The sequence below is a fragment of the Primulina huaijiensis genome, chromosome 6 (assembly GCF_012295235.1).
Source record: "Primulina huaijiensis isolate GDHJ02 chromosome 6, ASM1229523v2, whole genome shotgun sequence".
In the NCBI taxonomy this organism is placed as follows: Eukaryota; Viridiplantae; Streptophyta; class Magnoliopsida; order Lamiales; family Gesneriaceae; genus Primulina; species Primulina huaijiensis.
The window spans coordinates 1,236,587-1,247,303 of record NC_133311.1 but is presented as its reverse complement, the minus strand read 5'-3'; the positions used below and the strand labels follow the sequence as shown (position 1 = coordinate 1,247,303).

The 10,717-nt window shown below is 38.6% G+C and overlaps 1 long non-coding RNA gene across 1 annotated transcript; it reads left to right on the top strand.

Annotated features, from left to right (window-relative positions):
* Window positions 1-329: 329 nt before the first annotated feature.
* Window positions 330-1,248, top strand: LOC140979551 (uncharacterized). The gene is made up of 2 exons (XR_012175767.1): window positions 330-396; window positions 963-1,248. It is a non-coding gene; the product is annotated as an uncharacterized lncRNA (long non-coding RNA).
* Window positions 1,249-10,717: the final 9,469 nt, after the last annotated feature.

Sequence of the window (10,717 nt, the reverse complement as noted above, 5' to 3'; positions counted from 1 at the left end):
ATTTAGGAATTTATGATTTTTGAAATGTTAAATTGTTATTGGGATGTGTTTATGGCGTTAGAGATAGAAAATGAAAATTTTGGAAATTTCTAGAAAATATCGAAAATTTCAGATTTGGTATGATTGAAGTTTCGAAATTTCAAGTTGTCCGGTATTGAGAGATTGAAGTTAAATAAATCGCTAGATTTGATTTGCGATGAGTTTTAGGAATTTTAAAGCCTAAATTATGGATTTTTGGAATTTTAGGCTAAATTAGTGAATTTTGAAATTTCTTTCGATAAATTCCTTGATTATTTAACCAAGATAGGAAATGATGTGCAATAAATAATTTTGCCACAGGATTGGAGTTTTCGAGAAATATTTAAGATATTTTGTGGTAAATTAAAGTCAATTGAGGTACGTATGAACTGTTTTCATTACGACGTCTATTATGACGTGAGATGACGTTGAGTATGTTGTAATGAGTTGTGGCGTGCTTCATGTGCTTCTGTGAATACGTGATTGCATTCATGTATTTATTTGAGTTGATACTATTAGTGCATAGCATTTCGAGCCTTGACTCCTTTGATTGCTATTGATATTGATATTGATCTATCGAGTTGTTGCGTCATCGATGAAGCGGGTGGGTAGGATTAGCACTCCTGATGACTTGCATGAGGGCTGAGCGGGTAGCTCCCGTACCCTCGATGCTACGTGCATGGATGAGTGGCGACTTGATGTTGCGTTGCTACGTTCCTGGCACGGGTGGCCACTGTTACTGTTGTTGATGCGATTCATTTGGACTCCGTTTGGTATCCATTATCGGTTGTTACCCTTCACGCATTGCATTACATTGCATTGCATCGCATTTTACTTGATTTCATTTCATGTCAGTTATATTTATCGTAATATTACTGGTTCATCGTACTGGGGCCCGACCCCTCGTTTCTTTTTATGCTGTGGTGTTTTTGATGCCATATCAGGTTATCCAGGAGGATTTGACGCGTCTGGTGGAGCGTCAGATAGTGGTGCCCAGTCGTCGAGTCATGGTTGAGAGTTCCCAGATATATATATACACTATATTATAGAGTCATACATTTACCGGAGAGATGCCCCGTGTAGCTGTACTGTTATTTTTACGATGTTTTGAATTGATAGTTGTGTGATCGAGCCTTGCCGGCTCTGCATGTGTTTAGTCCTGGCCAGTGCGGCTATAGGTTGTGAATTGATGTTATGACTTTATTTCGAGTGTATAAATATTATTTGTGATGTTTTGATTTTTTTGGGATGTCCTGTTTACGAATAGGTCATGTCGAAATTTTTGTAGGCCCAAAATGAAAAATTTTAATCGTTTTCGCTGTTTACATTAAGATATCCTGGTTGTTTGGTCATTAAATATTAAATCAAGAGCACGGGCCCCCACAGTTGGTATCAGAGCGTAACTGGGATATGCTCGAATTAGAGTCTAGGACACTTGAGTCTAGGCACAAATAACATGATTGTGCATGTGTTTGACTAAGTGCTCTTATTTGACTTATTTGGTGTGATTTGCTTGAATGTATATGCGTTAGAACAACTAGTTGATTAGGCATGGTATGTAGTTTAGAAATTGCCTATAATTTTCTTTTACCTGTTATCTGCCTGTAGATTTAATACTCGTGTCTTGTAGTATGGCACCTGGAGGAAGAGGTAGAAAAGGAAAAGAAATAGCGCAAGAATCTGAGGCGCAAAATGTTCGAGGACTTGCAGATATCATTAGAGGTAGACGTGGTCGACCTCGAGGACAAGTCGCTCAAAATGTTGAAGAAGAAGTGAACCAAGAACCTCCTCGACCTGAAAGACCTGGAGCTAGACAGGTAGCGATTGAGCAAGAAGTGGAACAGCTAACACAGAAAGTTGGAGGAATGCAGTTAATAATTTCTCAGTTCCAGGAATTACGTCCTCAAAAATTCTTTGGCAATGAGAGCGGAGAAAAAGCAGCAGGCTGGCTGAAAAGTATAAATCATCTATTTAATTTTTTGGAGTATTCCCAAGATATTAGATTGAAGCTTGCCATCTACCAACTTAAAGACCGAGCACAACTCTTGTGGGAAGCCATAGAGGAAGCAATGAAGGACTCTGGTGACATTATTACTTGGGATACTTTTCTTGCTCACTTTACTCAAGAATATGCACCACCATCATATTATGCTGCTAAAGAAGAAGAGTTCAATCAGCTGGTGCAGGGCAATAAATCAGTGGTGGAATATGCTTAACAGTTTTTTGCTCTTTTGCCTTATGTTCCACATGTTGCTAGGAATGATCAGGCTAAACTATCACGTTTTCTGCACGTGTTGCAGTGGACTGTTCATACTTTGGTAATGACTGGATCTCCTAATACGTATATTCAAGCAGTGGAAAAGGCGAAGAAAATTGAAGCAAGTTTGCTCAGAGGAGACCCACAGCCAGGTCCATCATCTATTTCTCATGGATCTGGGAATAGCATGTCAATGCCAGTGGATTTACCTCCATATCAGCCTGTACAGTCATACCAACAACCCAAACAGCAGAGGTACAAGGCAAAAGGAAAGCAATTCAAGAAGAAGTCTCAATCCAGCTCCTCCAGTTCAGGCAGTGCACGAGGAGGAGGTTATGTTGGGTCGTCTAGCACTGTGCATTGTGACCGATGTGGTGGTCGACATTTCAGTTCCCAATGTGTAGGAGTTCAGGGGACTTGTCATAATTGTGGTCAAATTGGACATTACACCAGAGTATGTCCTAATGCAGGGAGACAGCAGTTCCAGCCACAACAGTTTGGTCAAGTTCTCCGTGGGCCAGTCTTTAGACCATATGCTCCTACCCACTCATTTTAGCAGTCTAGTTACCCACCTCCCAGAGGTCCTATTCAGCAACCATTTCCAGGGCCACAGCAAGCCCAAGTCCATGCTTTGACTCAGGAGTCAGGACCAGCTCAGGATGCACCAGAAGGAGTGATTGCAGGTATTTGTTATGTTTTTGACTATCCTGCAGGCATATTGATAGACACAGGAGTATCTCATTCATTTTTATCTGCTGCATTTGTTGATGAGCATGAGATTGCTACTATTGCTTTGTTGGATACTGTGTCAGTTGCTACTCCTGTCGGTGTATATTTGATGTCCCGTGAGATAGTTTTGAACTGTGTGCTTAGATTTGAGGGTAATATTATGATAACAAATCTAATCAAATTAGCATGACTGATTTTGACTGTATCCTGGGTATGGATGTGTTGACAAATTATCGAGCCACTGTGGATTGTTTCCATGGAGTTGTCAGATTTAGACCGTATTATGGCAGCAAATGGAATTTTTATGATTATGATTCACAGTCTCGAATTCCATTAGTATCTGCAATGGAAATGTTCCGGTTGTTGTCAATCGGCAATCAAGGATTTTTTATCTATGCTCTGGATGCAACACGGGAAGAACGATTGAAAGTTTCAGACATTCCCATTGTCAAGGATTTTCCAGATGTATTTCCTGATGAGATTCCCGATTTTCCGCCTCAAAGGGAAATAGATCTTAGCATTGAATTGATGCCAGGGACGAATCCTATTTCTAGAGCACCATATCGTTTAGCTCCAACAGAGTTGAAAGAACTCAAGGAACGACTACAGGATTTACTGGAGAAAGGCTATATCAGACCAAGTATGTCGCCCTAGGGAGCTCCAGTATTGTTCGTAAAGAAGAAAGACGGAACGATGAGAATGTGCATCGATTATCGGCAGTTGAATCGGGCTACTGTGAAGAATAAATATCCTCTGCCGCGTATTGATGACTTGTTTGATCAGTTGCAGGGTACTTCTGTGTATTCTAAGATTGATCTTCGTTCCGGATATCATCAGCTTAGAGTCCGAGAGGAAGATGTTCCTAAGACAGCATTTCGGACACGATATGGGCATTATGAATTCTTAGTTATGCCTTTCAGTTTGACTAATGCACCCGTGGTGTTTATGGATTTAATGAACCGGGTATTCGAGAATTCATCGATAGATTCATTATTGTATTTATTGATGATATCTTGATTTATTCTAAGTCAAAAACAGAGCACAAAGAACATTTGGCACTAGTCATTCAGACACTCAGAGAAGCACAATTGTATGCCAAATTTTCTAAGTGTGAGTTCTGGTTGGACATAGTTTTATTTTTAGGTCATGTTATATCTGCACAAGGAGTATCTGTTGATCCTAGTAAAGTTGAAGCTGTTATTAACTGGCCTAAACCAACAAATGTGTCTGAAATTCGAAGCTTTTTGGGATTAGCTGGGTATTATAGGTGTTTATTGAGGGATTTTCTAAAATAGCTAGGCCGATGACCCAGTTGACATAGAAAGATCGATGTTTTGTATGGACTGCAGAATGTGAGTCTAGATTCCGGACTTTGAAAGAAAAGTTGACCACAGATCCAATGCTAGCTTTGCCTTAAGGCTCAGGTGGATTTTTTGTCTGTACAGATGCTTCTCTAAATGGACTTGGTTGTGTTTTGATGCAAAATGGGCGAGTGATTGCGTATGCATCTCGTCAGTTGAAGCCACATGAGACTCGATATCCAGTTCATGATTTGGAGTTAGCTGCCATTGTGTTTGCATTGAAGATATGGCGTCATTATCTGTACGGGGAACAATTTGTGATTTATTCTGATCACAAGAGTCTGAAGTATCTTTTCACATAATCTGATTTGAATATGAGACAACTGCGATGGTTAGAATTGCTTAAAGACTTTGATTGTGATATTCAGTACCAACCAGGGACGATGAATCAAGTTGCAGATGCTCTGAGTAGAAAGGTTCAGCCTAAAATGTTGACATCTTTGACTATTTCAAAAGTTCATGAGCATTTAGGAACTTCAGGATGGGCTTATCGGTCTAAGGGCGAATACTTTATAGTTTCATCTATTCAAGTTGAACCACAAATTGTTTCTAAAATCAAAGCAGCACAGAGAACTGATCCGCGTGTTCATAAATTGAAAGAATCGACTATGACAGGTCAATCAGACAAGTTCAGTGTTGCTTCAGATGGATGTCTGCGCTATAATGGTAGACTTGTGGTTCCGAATTTGATAGATTTTAAAGAATCTATAATTCGAGAAGCTCATTGTAGTCGACACAGTGTTCATCCAGGAATCAGGAAGATGTATCATATATTGAAATCTCATTATTGGTGGGAAGGTATGAAGAAAGATATTTCTGAATTTGTAGCTCAATGTTTAACGTGCCAACAGGTTAAAGCTGAGAGAATGAGACCTGGTGGTATGTTACATAGTCTGGAAGTGCCACAATGGAATTGGGAGCACATTGCTATGGATTTTGGGACACACCTGCCTCGTTCAAATCGTGGTTGTGATGCGATTTGGGTGATTGTGGATAGATTATCCAAATCATCTCATTTTATTCCTTATGATCGTACTTGTACTTATAAGAAAATGGCAAAAATGTATATTGATCATATAGTAAGATTGCATGGTGTGCCAGTAACCACAGTATCAGATCGTGATCCCAGGTTTGCTTCGAATTTTTGGGGCAGTTTGCAATCAGCATTGGGTTCAAAGTTGGCAATGAGCACTGCATATCACCCACAGACAGATGGTCAGTCAGATAGGACCATTCAGACACTCGAGGATATGTTGCGAGCAGTCGTGATAGATTTTAGGGGTGCTTGGCAGGAATCATTGTCACTTGTTGAATTCTCTTACAATAACAGCTTCCAAGCAACCATCGGAATGGCACCATTTGAAGCCTTGTGCGGTAGAAAGTGTAGATCTCCGATATGCTGGGAAGATGTAGGAGAAAGACAAATGTCAATGCCAGAATTTATACAAGAAATGAAAGAGAAGGTTGAAATGATCAGGAAAAGAATGAAAGCAGCTCAAGATCATCAAGCCAGCTATGCTAATAAAAGACGTAGGCCTTTAGAATTTCAGGTTGGCGATCAGGTTTTCTTGAAGGTATCACCATTTCGTGGTACTATGAGATTTGGGCGTAAAGGGAAGCTAGCTCCGCGTTATATTGGTCCATATACGATTGTTGAGAGGATTGGCACTTTGGCTTATCGTTTGGACTTACCACAGAGTTTGTCTGCGATACACGATGTGTTTCATGTATCTATGCTGCGGAAGTACGAGCCCGATCCTTCTCATGTCTTGAGGACTGATGAGGTGGAGTTAGATAGTTCTCTTAGCTATGTTGAGCATCCAGTGCAAATTCTTGATCGCAAAGGGAAGCAACTGAGGAACAAGACGATTCCACTGGTTCTGGTGCAGTGGAGTAGACATAGGCGAGAAGAAGCTACATGGGAGTTAGAGTCTAGAATGCGTCAGGAATGGCATCATTTGTTTGAAAATGTAATAGATTACTCCATGTACTCTGAATTCCCTATGTACTATCAGTGGTAAATATTTATAAACCACTTTTGTATAAATGTTGTGTACGTTAGATTTCGAGGACGAAATCTTTTATTAGTAGGGGAGAATGTGAGAGCCCAGCCCAAATTGTTCCTAAAGCCCAGCCCATGTGGAGTAAGTTAAAAATTAAAAAAATAAAATAATAATAATAAAAAAAAAAAAGAAACAGAAGCTTCTCTCCCGTAAGTTGCATCGGCCGAGCTCTGTTTTCTTTTCTTCTTCAATTTCAAATCTTCTTCCTTCGATTGTGGCTGCACCGGTCGCCGAAAAATTCAAGTAAATATATATTCGGAAAGCCCATGACGAGAGCTATCCATTGATACCTATTTCGCAAGGTTTTATCGCGATCCCGTTCGAACCCGTGAACCTTGGCTCGTTCGAATTTTTCTCTTTTGCCTTGATTTCGTGTTCTTTCGAGCTTGTACAACTAATTCTGTAGTTGTATTCGAAACTTGAAGTGTTCGAGGTAAAAAATTCAGATTTTAAGGTTTTGAATTTTGGGTATTTTGATTTATTTGTGCTCCAATAATTAATATGTATTGTATTATTGATTGTAGGTGCTATATCGGAGATAATTAGAGGTATCTAACAGATTTTCGGAATTTATTTGGATTAAATTCGAAAATTCAGATTTAATTATTTGGGAATTTATGATTTTTGAAATGTTAAATTGTTATTGAGATGTGTTTATGGCGTTAGAGATAGAAAATGAAAATTTTGGAAATTCCTAGAAAATATCGAAAATTTCAGATTCGGTACGATTGAAGTTTCGAAATTTCAAGTTGTCCGGTATTGAGAGATTGAAGTTAAATAAATCGCTAGATTTGACTTGCGATGAGTTTTAGGAATTTTAAAGCCTAAATTATGGATTTTTGGAATTTTAGGCTAAATTAGTGAATTTTGAAATTTCTTTCGATAAATTCCTTAATTATTTAACTAAGATAGGAATTGATGCGTAATAAATAATTTTGCCACAGGATTGGAGTTTTCGAGAAATATTTAAGATATTTCGTGGTAAATTAAAGTCAATTGAGGTACGTATGAACTGTTTTCATTACGACGTCTATTATGACGTGAGATGACGTTGAGTATGTTGTAATGAGTTGTGGCGTGCTTTATGTGCTTCTGTGAATACGTGATTGCATTCATGTATTTATTTGAGTTGATACTATTAGTGCATAGCATTTCGAGCCTTGACTCCTTTGATTGCTATTGATATTGATATTGATCTATCGAGTTGTTGCGTCATCGATGGAGCGCGTGGGTAGGATTAGCACTCCTGATGACTTGCATGAGGGCTGAGCGGGTAGCTCCCGTACCCTCGAAGCTACGTGCATGGATGAGTGGCGACTTGATGTTGCGTTGCTACGTTCCTGGCACGGGTGGCCACTGTTACTGTTGTTGATGTGATTCATTTGGACTCCGTTTGGTATCCATTATCGGTTGTTACCCTTCACGCATTGCATTACATTGCATTGCATCGCATTTTACTTGATTTCATTTCATGTCAGTTATATTTATCGTAATATTACTGGTTCGTCGTACTGGGGCCCGACCCCTCGTTTCTTTTTACGCTGTGGTTGTTTTTGATGCCATAGCAGGTTATCCAGGAGGATTTAACGCGTCTGGTGGAGCGTCAGATAGTGGTGCCCAGTCGTCGAGTCATGGTTGAGAGTTCCCAGATATATATACTATATTATAGAGTCATACATTTACCGGGGAGATGCCCCGTGTAGCTGTACTGTTATTTTTACGATGTTTTGAATTGATAGTTGTGTGATTGAGCCTTGCCGGCTCTGCATGTGTTTAGTCTTGGCCAGTGTGGCTATAGGTTGTGAATTGATGTTATGACTTTATTTCGAGTGTATAAATATTATTTGTGATGTTTTGATTTTTTTGGGATGTCCTGTTTACGAATAGGTCATGCCGAAATTTCTGTAGGCCCAAAATGAAAAATTTTAATCGCTTTCGCTGTTTATATTAAGATATCCTGGTTGTTTGATCATTAAATATTAAATCAGGAGCACGGGCCCCCACAAATTTCTCTTTCATTTGAGGAAGTTAAATATAATCAGTCAAGCCTTCCTTACAAAGTTGCTTAGCTTAACTGTGAACAGTCGGGTTAAGTGTCAAGTCTTAAGGCAAAGAATGAAAGGCTTAAGATATAGAATGAACGAGTACATGTTGAGCATAAGTAGTTGATTTCTGAGAATTAAAAATTAGCCGAGCTAATCAAAATTTGGAACAAGTGATTAGTCAGCCTTGAGAAAACGTTGGGGCTACAAATGTCATCAAGTGACATGACAAGTCTCGGCTTTAGCAGTAATGATGGTAGCCTCACTGACAACAATACTCTGTCACAACTGAACATGTGCAAAAGAAAATATTCATTTTGTTATATCCAGTGTGATATATTAACATTCGGAGAAAACCCACAAAGTTGAAAAACATGTTGAACAGATGAACAACGACAGAAAATTTGGTATAGTTTATACACTAGTGATAAGTGTAAGAATTGCACATAATTTATGCGAGAATCCATTTTGAATTATGTTAGTTTCGAACAGAATTATGCGTTTTTGGGTTGTTTTGAATGTCAATACAGGAATGGAGAAAAAAAAGTATATGATGCCACACTGATTCAAGAATAACAGAGCTGGACGCGCACCCACACCAAAGCATGTGCAACCACGTGCATGGAAAAGTAGTAAGCGCACAGAAGGTCGCACGCGGCCGTGCCAGAACACTCGCAGCCACGCACGCAGAGTTGCACAAAGAAGGGCATAAGGTTGCGCTGCCACGCGAGAACGAGACAACCGCATAACTCCAGGAGCTTGCGCACGGTAGCGCCAAATCACGCGCAACCGCGCGCAAGAGGCGTACAAAATCCGACTTGCATGAATAAAAGGAGACCTAGGGTAGAAATGAAGGACACATTCGTTCTTTGGGAGAGAATTGACATGAGAGACAAGAGGACAAACGAGACGAAGAATTGGAACGTAAAGATCGATCACGAAGACGAAGAACAACGAATATGGGGACAGAGACGCCACTTCTGATTTGTCATTTAAGTCTTTCGCCCTTTTATTTCTTGCGTTGCGATCTAAACCTTCGAACATGTTTTTCTTTTATTTATATTTCATTATGAACTAATTTTTCCTTTCTAGATAATGATGTAGCTTTGTTGATACGATAATTTTGACTCGCTTGTTTATATGAATGAATTCCTTTTGGTTTAATTGTGTTTCTTTGTTTTTATTCGAGTTCAGTTTACTGACCATAAATTGTCGGTGTCTGATTAATTCTACAACTCGGGAGATGGACTAGGATTATATATCATTAGAGACACATCGTTAAATGTTTATATCGTTCGGAAGTCGTATAACTTTAGTGAGACCTAGGTAAGATCATCATTTTCATAAATCATTTAAAATTAGTTTTTTTTATCAGGAATGTTTAAATCGAAGTTTGAATGATACAGTTTATTTGTCATTTGGGAAAGGGGGAATAAAATAATTAAGTGTTCTTGGCCATTAAATGATTGGAATTCATGAATATAAATGCAATCGGGAATAATTATTATGGGAACTTAGTGAAATCATTCATCTAGATATTTTCTCTCTTTGATATTTCTCAATTCGGTGATTAGATTAATATTTATTTGCAATTAATTTGTTTTAAGCAGACCAAATCATTAATTGATTTTTCTAGATAAAATCGTGACTATTTTAATTACAAGCATTTGTATACTTTTATTTAGATACTCCTCGTGGGAACGATAATTTACTCTCATATATTAAAACTTGACAACCATATGCTTGCGGACGGAAAATACACAACAACTAGAGAGATCTCATGCCAAGCCTAACTACACTACTACAAAAACGGCAAACGACAACGGATAAAATCCGATGTCGTAGCCATTTTAAAACTGTTGTAACTGAGGGTGTTGTTGAAAGTCCGTTCAATGACAACGGATTTTATCCGTTGTGGTAGATCAAATTTGCGACGGATTTTAAAAACCATCGCAAATAAAAATAGCGACGGGTTTGAATAAAACCGTCGCTAATTCAAAATTAGCGACGGTTACATAAACCGTCGCAATTTCAAATTAGCGACGGTTTGGTCCACCGTCGCTAATTTAAAATTAGCGACGGGTAACAATGAAGTCCGTCGCTAAGATTAGCGACGGTCAGTAATCAAGATTTCCGTCGCTAATTTGTTTCGAAAAATAAAAAAAATACTTTTAATAATTTAATAAATCTAAAATAAACTAATAATCTAAACTAAAATCGTGTAAAAGAAAAAAATTTTAAGTGTTG